The sequence below is a fragment of the Tenebrio molitor genome, chromosome 2 (genome assembly GCF_963966145.1).
Source record: "Tenebrio molitor chromosome 2, icTenMoli1.1, whole genome shotgun sequence".
Lineage (NCBI taxonomy): Eukaryota > Metazoa > Arthropoda > Insecta > Coleoptera > Tenebrionidae > Tenebrio > Tenebrio molitor.
In genome coordinates, this window is record NC_091047.1 from 32,746,750 (window position 1) to 32,758,729 (window position 11,980).

General features: G+C 34.5%; 1 long non-coding RNA gene across 2 annotated transcripts; it reads left to right on the plus strand.

Annotated features, from left to right (window-relative positions):
* Window positions 1-327: 327 nt before the first annotated feature.
* LOC138124935 (uncharacterized) lies at window positions 328-1,514 on the plus strand. Of its 2 annotated transcripts, XR_011157310.1 has the most exons (3): window positions 416-835; window positions 899-1,237; window positions 1,313-1,514. It is a non-coding gene; the product is annotated as an uncharacterized lncRNA (long non-coding RNA). The 2 variants fall into 2 exon arrangements; XR_011157309.1 differs by having other exon boundaries at window positions 328-835; window positions 899-1,514.
* Window positions 1,515-11,980: the final 10,466 nt, after the last annotated feature.

An 11,980-nucleotide genomic window follows, 5' to 3' on the forward strand; every position in this document is an offset into this window, starting at 1 on the left:
AATAAACCTACATCAAAATTCCAAATGTGATTTATTGCGAAGGGATGACATCAGAAATACGCCTCAATAATGAAAGTGTTTTCTTGCATGGTATACGTTTTAATCGTTTGTTAATTCAATTCAATAAATTATAATGATTGTCAGTTTGATTGATGACATTTATTGACAGAACTACATGGCTACTTCAAAAAGAGTAGAGCGGTGCAGGAAAATTTACATGTGAAAAAATTCCAAAGCTAACTAAATTATAATAATTTTGTTTCACACTGTACTACTTAACTAAAGTTATTTTCGGCCTCCCAATCTGGGAAATATAGCGTTACCTTACACTTTAGGTCAAGGGAGGTGCGATTTCCCGTACAATGTCAAAATTTTCTAGTGGAATGTGGGAAAAATCTAGTGGAGTACGGGAAAAATGTGCGGACACCGTTGATTTATTCTTTTCACAGTTACTTTAAAATTAAAGTGTCCAAACGTTACTTTAATTTAGTGTAAAAAAACACATTTCCCTGTATAATTTTTCCGATAAATGTGTTTGTTTAATTTATATCGATCGAAAAAGAAAATAATCGTAACAGGGAAAATACAACCTATTGGGTTGGCAGCTGTATATGTCAAAAAGTTTGACAATTGTCAGGTATTTCATAAATATCTGCAAAATTGCACAATAAAACTAAACCACAGAAGTTGATATATGGTGTTGTGTACCTACTTTATCCAGTACAAGCTGTTAGTGCTAAAGTGCAACTGGAAAATAAAAATAAACAAAACATTCTAACCCCAAAATCTCGTATTCACCTGAAGAAAGATGATTCGTTTTCACCAGGAAGTAGTGGTTAAGTAAGACATTTTAATAATTTGCAACATTATTAACATAATTTATTTTGTAAAATTACAGTTGTAAACATTATTGTTACAATTCTCCACCTTAGAGAACAATGCAGAAACAATTTGGTAACTGTCAGCTTTATTACTTCTGGGTTGAATGTCAATATGTTGTACTGGTGCCTCTCTTACGGTACTGGTGATGGAATTCCCAATGTTGGATGGTTACATTGGAAGCAACTGCTAAAAATTCAAGTAGATTAAAGCACTGTATCGAAGTTTGTGACACAACTCACCATTGTTTGAGCTGTAGCTGCAACACAGTACATTTTGTTTTTGATGTTGAAGGAAGGCCATCAGTCATCACAAATCATTTTAGGAACTTCAATCTTGTGTCCATAGGGCAATCAAGGTTCAAATATTTGTCAATTTTATTTGAAATTGTTTTAATACCAATTTAACCTGAGTTCCATATATTTCTTCACAGTTTCAACCCAGTTTGGATTGGTAATGGCAAACGATCTACAAATATTGGTTTTTGTGTCAGTTATCAATATAATTAATATCTTCTCTTGACATTTTCCATTTTCAGAGTATGTAACTCCTTTCAGAGACAGGCACCACAAACACCTATTAATAAACCTGTCTGTAATAAAATATGGTTTATTAAAAATTTGTGAATTAAAGAATAGTTATTACATACTTTCGTGAGAAAAAATTGTCCTATGTAACGTTGTTTCAATTTTTGTGGTAATAATTCAGAATTTAGTCCTGCCACTAGTTGTACTGCCTCTGGTGTCACATTTAACTCACTCTATATTATATACTAGACATTTTTTTCACTCGATTAATACACCAAAATCAAATTTTGAAACACGACCGTGAAAATTTAGCCGACAAATAATTTGTTAGGAAAAAAACAAATGAGCGGTCACGGTCGTCAAGGAATTGATTCCACAGCATTCGATTCTTTATTGACGATGTCAAATTCTACAATAAAATTAGTCTTGATTTTTAAAAGATTTAATATTTTGGTCAGCCGAAAAGTCTAATACAAATGTCGTACGGGACGTATTTTCCGGCCCTCCAACTAATCAGGCACTCGGCTGCGCCATCGTGCCCGAAACCAGTTGTCGTGCCGGAAAATTCACATCCCGTACTCTAATGTAAATAACTATTTCAGCTTAATGACGGGAATTGATTTATTTTGATAATCAGATCAGCCGAAATTTTTAATTGTTTTAAATTCAACTTTGCAAGGCATAACATTTCATTGTTTTATTGTCGATGTTATCAACTTATCAGTTATAGCATCGCATCGCTCAATATATTTTAAAATGTAATTTAAATCAAATGAATCAATTAATTTAAGTCTGTAGTTTATGTATTTTTTACTGTTTTCTTGTAACCATTAGGTATACGGCGTGGGCAACAATAACTGTTTCAGTTGGCAATAAAAAATTTTACTTGAAATTATAGACCCTGTGAATTGTATCTACCTATTTCCATTTGTTTTCTTGTCATTATTGACTGCTGACATAAATTTCAAATTTAAACGTCTTTGGCTCGGTCTTTGGTTTTTGTAATCTTTTATTGATAAAATGGTTATCTCCTTAGAACATGACATAAAAGTCGCCAGTTTTATTGCCAACTGAAACAGCAATTGTTGTTCACGTGGTTTTACAGGTACACTTGATTTCAAAAAATAGCGTACAAGTGCTGAGAGCGATTTTTGTAATATTTTCCTAATGTAAATGGCCCGCTATAAACTGTTTCTAGGCAACATGAATTTCATACGCTACCTTCCTTCTAGTTTAGTGATGATTCGGGTTTTTGTCACTTTAATGTAACCATGGAAGCAAAGCTAACATTACATGGGGAAATATTAGGTGTACGCTATTTTTTGAAATCAAGTATACATCGACAAAATAACTACAGTGATTTTAGTAACTTTTTTGGTGTAATAGGATTCAACTTTTTGCTATTGTAAATGCACTGTCTCAGATAATAATTCAGGTGTGTAAGAAGTTATTATGTACAATAATTGTCATTTTTGACAAATCTCTAATCGGGTTCCGCAATGAAGAAAAGTAAACTAGTCTTGAATGTTTTACTTAAAATATGGTATCTACAGGTTAATAATAATAATATACCGGCATTGAAACCAGTAAGTAGGTATACCTTAATAAACGTAAACAGATTTTAATGACAAAATTTCAGAGCAGGACACAGAGTGAAAGCACGAGACATTAAAAATGAATAGCGCTCAGGCTCAGCCCCTTCAGATGTCTTAAAGAGATTGAAACTAACATTTTAAATAGATCAATTTAAATTAAAAGTGGATTTATCAACTTACGGCAACCATTCGGTAAACTGGCATCTTCCCCAAATTTTGACCATTTACTTCCCAATTTAAAAAAAAACACCTGTAAACACTTTGTTTTGTCTCTAAAGTGAGGCAACTCTTTATAATTCTGCCTGTGGCCTCCATGATATCGCTAGTTAATCGTATTTTTTTCAAATATAATTATAAACTGACAGTGTCAAATTTTTTGACAAATTCAAAACGCCCGCTTTGAATGTTCAATATTCTATTGGTGGAAACTTTTCTATTGCATGGATATATTGGGTGATTCAAAATGATTGTGCATAAGTATGGCAACTATGTACGAAAATTTATGTGGCAACTGTGTGGGTAGGATAGAGTTGACATTTCTTTGACAGTTCATAGCACATTGTCAATGTGCAATGGTATAAAAAAATCACATGCACGCTTATGAAATGTCAAATCTACCCCACCCAAAAATAGCGTACTAACGGTGCACTACTACTACTAAAAATGTTAAAAAATTTCTATTGGACTTATTTGTTAATTTGGCGGTCTTTGAAAGTGGCAGTTAACAGGTCAATTATTTTGAAATATATGTATGAAATTGTCATGGCAGCTACCTCTAATCGTACATATTATCACAAAGTACAAGATCACTCACTACCAATATCTGATCCTGCATAATAGAGAATTTAGAAGCTTTGGAAATCGACAAAATTATTTTAAGTCCACTACGGTAACATTGCAAGGTAATGATGTACGAATATATCTTTGTTTAGGTACATTGTATTACCGTTAATAATAATAATAATAAAAATAATTGATTTTTTTGTCGGAAACATTTTTTCCATATTTTTTTCATGTACATTTAAACATCCTCGATAAGGTAGTAAGTAGTTTGTACGCCAATTTTGGGACACTCTGTAGTTGCCATACTTATCCACAATCATTTTGAATCACCCAATAGATATCACCAAGAGGTAAATACTTATGAATAATAAAATAGATAATAACAGTAATTAAACTTGGGATGATTTTCATTTAATTTCATCCATGCAATTGGCATCAGAATCTTTTTAATAAATGGCAACTCCTAACTTGTTGCAGATTTGGACAGACTGTTCAATTCTGATTAATTCTCATGTACGGTTGGCTTCAAAAAAACGGGAACTGTCAGAAAAAGTTCTGTCAGATTTTATTAAATTTTTATAGTTTGAAACGGCCTTTTAGAATTTAGGTTAAACAATTGCACTTATGTGTCAGAAATACTGTCACACAGACACAAATTGACAAATTAAATTTCTAATTCACATTAGGTCAAATTTCATTTCCCGTTTTTTTTTTTAAGCCAACTGTAGCGTGCCTTCAAATAAATTCGGAATTAGAGTTGGTTGTGATTTATTATGAAGTTGGTAACATGCAATTTTTAAAGGCACAGCAATGTCCTTGGACAGCACAGTACACGTGTTTAAACGTCTATTACCAACCGTTAATAGACGAAATATATAAGTCACAGCCTGCTCTAATTCCGAATTAATTTGAAGACACGCTCCCACTTATGACCTTTGGATTGATGGTTCGTGAGATTATGCTTTTTAAAGTGAAAATAAGGGGTTAAATGGGTAAATGTCGAAAATATGGGAATAGTTATTTGTACAACAGGTACTCGTTTAGACATTCTAGACTCGGCTCCTAACGTCGCCTCGTCCATAATGTCTAACTCGTACTGTTACAAGTAACCTACCGGACTTATAACGTAAATTACTATTAAAGGATATTACATCCAAACAGGCATTGTTTTTGAATTTTTTTGTTCTGCAAGGGACCTGCACTTCAAGTAAAAATGAAAATTTCATTTTTATGTGACAGTAAATAATTCTAAAAAACTTCAATTATTATTTTAAGAAAGAAATTTTAAAAAATCTTGCTCGAATTCTTTAGTGTTAATCTGGATTTCAACTAATTAAAAAACATTTTCATCTCGAAAATTTCTCGAAGTCCAAGTATTCTCAAAGCATTAAAAACAGATAGAATGACGAAATAACAAGAAAGTCTTCAACGAATAGAAAAAAATAATTATAGTTTAATTTTCTAAATTCATGTAATAAAGAGTAAAACGTTGCATAAGAAAGGAAGTAAATTAGGTCGTAATGACTGTGCGATGGGTAAGTTTGGTAACTATTAAGAACAAAACAAGCGTCGTTGAAAAACTAATAAAAAACGTTTGAATTTTAAAAACAATTAAATACAGGGTCTTTCACAACTCGCGCCCTAGAGAAAAAGAGGAAACAAGAGATTGCTTTTGGATGTGTAATTTTGAAGAAAAAAAAAAATCTAGCTTAAAAGATATTCGAGAAAAGACAACTTAAAGTTAACCAATCAGAGATCTACACCTCCAAGGTGTGTTTGCCGTAATTTTACGTTGCTAGGATATCATTTGAGAAAAAATATCTTTATAATATTTGGGCGATTGGAGTTGTTTTTGAAAGATGTCACTGTCAAATTAAATTTGTAATAAAAAAAGCCAAAACCTTTGTTTATTTGGTTACAATCATGTATTCAGCCGCTGGTTATTTAGGGATGTGAGCATAACGCCAGGGAGGCAGCAAGAGTCTTCGAAGAACGTTTTCCGGGCAGAAATGACAATTATTTTTTCGTTTGCAACACATTTTTTTTTATTTTTTGCTACAATACGTTGTAATAATAATTGAAATGACCTAGAATGCATTTACTTGCGACTATCAAGCATCAACCACTACCCCACGAGTCCGAGGGCCGCGACCCGTCCAGGACAAAACTTGAGAGCGCGGCCGACCTGGTCATACCAGCCAAAAATAATAGTCGGTGGGTTTTGCGCATCAGAGCCTCTTTATTGTCAGATCCGACACTGGTGGCTCAGCTCAGGTCCGTGGAGTCGCTACACTCCAAGCATCTCCTAGAATCGCCCATAGGCTTTGCTTAAGCAGTAGACATCTGAACTTGCAATGTAATGACAGCTCTAACATTTCAGATTTTTAACCTAAATTTGTCGAGAATGAAAAGTCAAATCTAATAGTGTCAAAATTACAGTAACCCAAACATTTTTTGTAGCTGATGGTATTATTTTTGAAACATAGCAACTGGCTTTATTTGGTTGAAATAATATCACACCTCGAGATGCCCTTCTGGGATTGGTAGAATTACAAGTCTTGTAACTCAGTTATGAAAGCAGTAGTAAATTATTTGTTTCTATTTTTTGACAACTTATTGTCGTCGGCAGGTGCCCATTTTCTCTAGGGCGCGAGTTGTGAAAGGCCCTGTATAAATATAGTAAAATAGATGTTAAAAAGCTTAAATAACGCGTGCAAAGAAATTTTGATAAAGATCAAACTAGGCAAAACTAAAAGATTATAAAAACAATGCAGAAACTAAACATTTTCTATTAATATGACAGAATTACTCTTTATTTCCATTTCCATTTTTTATCAGCAAAAGAAGAAAGAATTAGTATTTTTTATTGCTCCATCGTTTGTGAAACACCTAAGTAAATAATAATTTAAAACGTTTATATTTTCGAAATACATTTTATCTTACAGGATGACGAATAAAATTTGCTCAATTTTTGACAATAATATAATACGTATAACAGACTCCTGGCAATTTTATAGGTACAGTTGCGGCCGTTGAAAACTCAGATACTTTGACTACGCCAAACTTTCGGCTTTGTAAATGAGATTGAAAGTGACGTATCTCAAAATGTCACTCATTATCCACATTAATTACTCTCGCAATGGCTCTTATACTCACACCGTCCCTCAGTCAAACACATTTTTGCAAATCAGATAATTGCGGCGTTGTTTAAATCTTTCCTGTCTGAGATTTCAACGGCCGCAACTGTACCTACTTACACAAAAAATTCTAAAATACAAGAATGTCTTGAAAACTCTGTATGTCGCAGCATCACACTGTCGAACTGTGGATAATTCATAACGTATTTCGCTTGGAGCAAAACCTCGCTACGATTAAAAAACCACATCCTTTTCCCACATTAGAGGGAAAGAGAACCCGGTAATTACATGCAGGTTGGCGTCCAACAAGACGGATCATTAATAACGGTTCCGTGTCACGTGTGCCGGCGCAGTTGGCACCCCTGTATATCTGGACGCGGTGGACACTTTACCTAATTAACAGACACACACATTAGCGACATCCCCGCTGCCGCCACCGCCAAAGGGGAGACTTTTCCAATGTGAAAGAGAAAATGGAACCAGTCACGCTCACCTCGTCGCTTGCTACATTTTTCTCCATTACGGCTGACGTTAGACACAAAAGTTTCTATTTACGAGATTGAGATACAAACATGACTGCGACTGACGAGAACGCTATTCCGACAGCGGTTTTACGACGGCGGCGATAAATAATCACAGGGATGGGGTTAGAGGCGGCTGTGCCAGGTGAGATGAAGGGTGACGCTCGGTAAATATCTAGAACCCCTGCGACAGTCAAAGATACAGAGGAAATATTGTCTCGTCTGGCCAAGATGACGTCGCACACCGCTATACTCGTACTATACATATACATACTATATTCTAGAACTGGTTAAAACACCCTAAAAAAACAAACACTACTCTCGGATTTTGAAAGCTACAGGGTTATTATAAATTGTTGTACTGCTGTAATTATAAAAAAACAATCTTATTCTTTCGCAATGTATTACAACATCCACGTTAAATACACTACACGATAGAATGAATCTACAGGGTGATTCTGAAAGAAGTTTAAAAAAAAAACTAGTAATAGGTGATGATGAAAAGACGTCACAGACAAAAAAAAATCGTATAGAATTTTTTTGCGTTTTTGAGATACAATTTGGTCAATATTGCTAGTACGCTGTTGAGTTAAAGATGATTAATTGGTTATCCTGGTAGTTTAGCAACAATCATAATTATCATCATCATTTCCATATAAACATTTACAAAGCAGTGTACTTGCACCTACGACTATATTGTGGAATTAATGTTGTAACCAAATTCGTACAAAGTTCCCCTATTCATAGGCTTCGAAAATACAAGGATAGGGGGTAATTTCCATCCTTTTGAATTTTTCCAAACTTATTTCAAAATCACCCTGTATAAATAATAGAATAAATTTAAGAATAAACAATAAGTTTCTTAATTTAATTTAATGTAATCAGTAAATCCATTTACCGTTAGGTGTAGGCCTGAAATGTAATATAATACGCAGTATAATATTGCCCTAGGGCATTTTCCATATCTTCTGTTTCCAGGAATTTCTATCCTGTGCCAGCCGTTTTGTCTCGTTCCACAAGATTCTTCGTTTTTCGACTTCTTGCTGCACTTGGTTCTCCCATCTCAGTCGTTGACCTCCTATTTTATTCTTTCCCTGCGCCTGGTTTCGTAAAATTTTTTTGTAAGTATGTCTTTCTTCCTTTATCCTATGTATGTGACCTAATTAAACCTAAATTATTTTATACATACAGGGTGTTTGGGGTATAAGGTAACTAACTTCTCCTGTGTAAAGAACTGGACAAAATAAAACTTTTATTCTAGTAAAAATTTTTTGTATGTGTTATAAAAAGTGCTCCGAATGCTTGGAGCGTTTCCACGTTCAATGAGGGAAATCCTTTCGAAAAGGAATTTCTTTGATTTTGAATTGCCCGATTCCGCAGTAAGTCGGTTTCCGATGACATTAATGGAATCGATGGCTTCTTTGCACCAAGGGCCTAAGGTTTCAAAGACTAAACCTTTGAATATGTAATTTGACGAAATAATTGAACTATATTTCCTATGTTTGCGTTTGCAAGCCATTTCAGCGGCAAAACGTGAAACTTCAGATCTTTGCAAAACGTAATTGTCTGCAAGTGTATCTACAATAGTAACGTTCCAAACTAAAGGTTGACCTATTTTTCTTTGTGCGATATTTTGTTATTTTCCTTTAAAGAAAAAAATCGAAAATTTTAAGGTAATTAAAGGATTTTTTTAATTGTTATTGAAAAAGGAATGCATTTGTATCGAGAATGAACAAAAATACAGTTATACCAAATAATAAAGTACATGTTTTGTCCAAACTGACTTATTCCAGGAGAACATTAATTTATACTGTGGGCGTAAGCAACCCCCCCTTCCAACTTTTGAACAAGGCAACGTGAAAACATCCGAGCAAAATTTAAAAATCTACAAAGATAACGTTAGGAACGCTCTCAACTTTGAAATTTTAAATAGGAAGGAAGGACATCGACATGTGATAGATCATTTGAAAGGTTTTCATCCAACAGTGGCTTGATTTTTCAATTCCAATAATGTATTCTGGACTTAAGATCCCTAGAATGTGGTTTTATAAGTATGCTGCGAGCTCTGCATTGTTTTACCCTTGTAGTTGAAGTAATTTTCAAAGAAAAATGGCAATCGGGAACATGTTTGAGATATTTTTCAACCGGATCGACATCTTTCGTACCTATTACTTTTTTACTCATTTCTAAGATAGTTATTTGTATCACAAGGCTAGAAAATGCCATTTTGCAAGTGAAGCAGAGGCGTCAGCCGAGACACCACGAGTGCGAGCACTTGCAAAACATTTTCGGTCGACAATTTATTTAAAGCAAAATATAATAGAAAATTTATTTTTCTTCCATTGGCAACATAAAGGGTCCAACAAGCGACTGTCACGACAAAAGTTAACCAATTCCTCAAATATTCAAAACCGTCGTCGTTCTTTCTATTATTCCTAACCTATCACTTAAGAATAACCCCCTCGGCCTCTACTGCTATACACAATATACAGTTTGCCATAAAGGATTCAAATTTGCCCGACATGAATATTTCACACCTTAACAAAAATTCCACATGACATTGAGCCAACCTAAAATATTTCATTCCTTTCTTGCCTTTCTTGCAGGGAAATTCTATTTTCCAGACATTTTAGACGAATGGAAAAACAATTTTTCTAGACGGAGGCCGAAAAAAGGAATTAACGTCACAGATAAAAAAAGTTTGTTTTATCACAATGGGAATAATCGTTAATCGAAGAGCACTTTCTGTTACTCATTGTGAGTAAAGATGGGAAGCAAAAGAATTTTACTAAACTTATTACAACCAAGTGTAGTTTTATGAAAAAAAAAAAAAACAACAAAAAGTAGATGATGGTGCCAGTTCGAAAAAATAGTAAATTCTTCACTGAAGAACAGAAAAGCATGATTTTCCCAAGTTGTGAATAACAGACACGATAGTGAAGGTTACATGTGTACAGTGCTCGTAGTTCATAATTTGTGACTATGCACGACACGTTAAATATTGATAGTGACTGCGAAAATGAATTTGTTTATGAAGAGTGAGCTATTAAAAGTGAAAGCAAAGAAGATCCGTTCGCTACCGTACTCGAAAGCGGCACACAACATTTGTATTTAGCATTTCCGAAACGAAATCACCATTGTTGTCACAGACCTCAAATTAACCAAATATGAGATTGTCATGTATATCTATCTAAGGTGTCTCTTGCAACAGGAACACCTTTTAGAGAGACTTTAAAATTTTTTAATTAGCACAAAGTGGACTTTTTAGTTATTCTAAACATTAATAGCGGTCATTTCTATGAAGTAAGATAATTCCAAAATTTTGGAATGAACCGATCGTGAAAGCTTCCATTCCTTGAAAAGATAATTTTTTTGAAAGCAGTTTTTGCATTTAAATTTTACTTGCATCAGACCCATTTTTTATACTACCTACACGTCAGAGTGTGTCCATATTAATAATTAATATTTTTTCATTTATTGAATAACTCAAGATCTGCATCCAATATTTAAAAATCATAAAAAATAAGATAGTTTTAAATCACTTCCTGAATACTGATGCAATAATATTTTTTTTGTTCGACACTGTCAAAATTTGAGAATTTTCGCCTGTGTGAACGGATTTTAATAAATTTGACAACTTGTCAAAACGAAACGTCAAGCTAATTTTAAAGATTTTTAACGATTTGGAGCCTTTAAGGGGCTCGTCGAACAAAAAAACGTTGTACCTATTCAACTCGTTCTTGTGTAATTTGGGCTTTTTTGGCACTCGTGCACCTTTAAAACTCTCGTTTCACTCGAGTTTTAAACTGGTCCACTCATGCCAAAAAAAGCCAAAATTACACACGAACGTGTTAAATAAATAACTATTCCGAAATATGATCTAAAAATCAATTAGAATTTTTCATTTGAAAAAATGTATGTCTATTTTTGTATTTATACATAATTAGTTTTTGTGGCATGTTGGAAAAAAAGAATTGTCAAATGAATATTTTTGTGCACCACTGCAAAGCAGCGTTCCACACAAAAGCGAAAAATTTTCTTTCACACCTAATCGGAGGTTGGCTGTTAACGTGGACCCACCGCATCCACCCAATTACAAATCTTATTAATTTATCAAACGCTATCGAATCCATACAATCGGTAATTAATCGCGCCCGTTTCCTGTTGATGATGCCATTCGACATAAAAATGCAGCAACGTTCCATTTCGAATCGCGTTTTTATGAGTAACTGTGTCTCATCTTGCTACCAACAAACGTAAACACCTCGGTCGTATAAGGCCAGTCGAACCATTACCAGTTCGATTCGATCGGAACACCGTCGCCTCCACCGCAGGGCCTCCGCTCCCGATTTGTGCATTCAAAGAGTACGGCCCTGGAGTGGGTGTTCCCGACGCGTTCGGTGTCCGCACGTTCATGCATAATTGATGCGGCTGCGGCCGGTGCAGAGAAAGCTCGCGCTTTGCCCCCGGGGGCAGGTGCGAGTCGCCATGGTGACGGGGAACGATGCTTTGCTCCGGGATATCGACCTGTAGCCGTG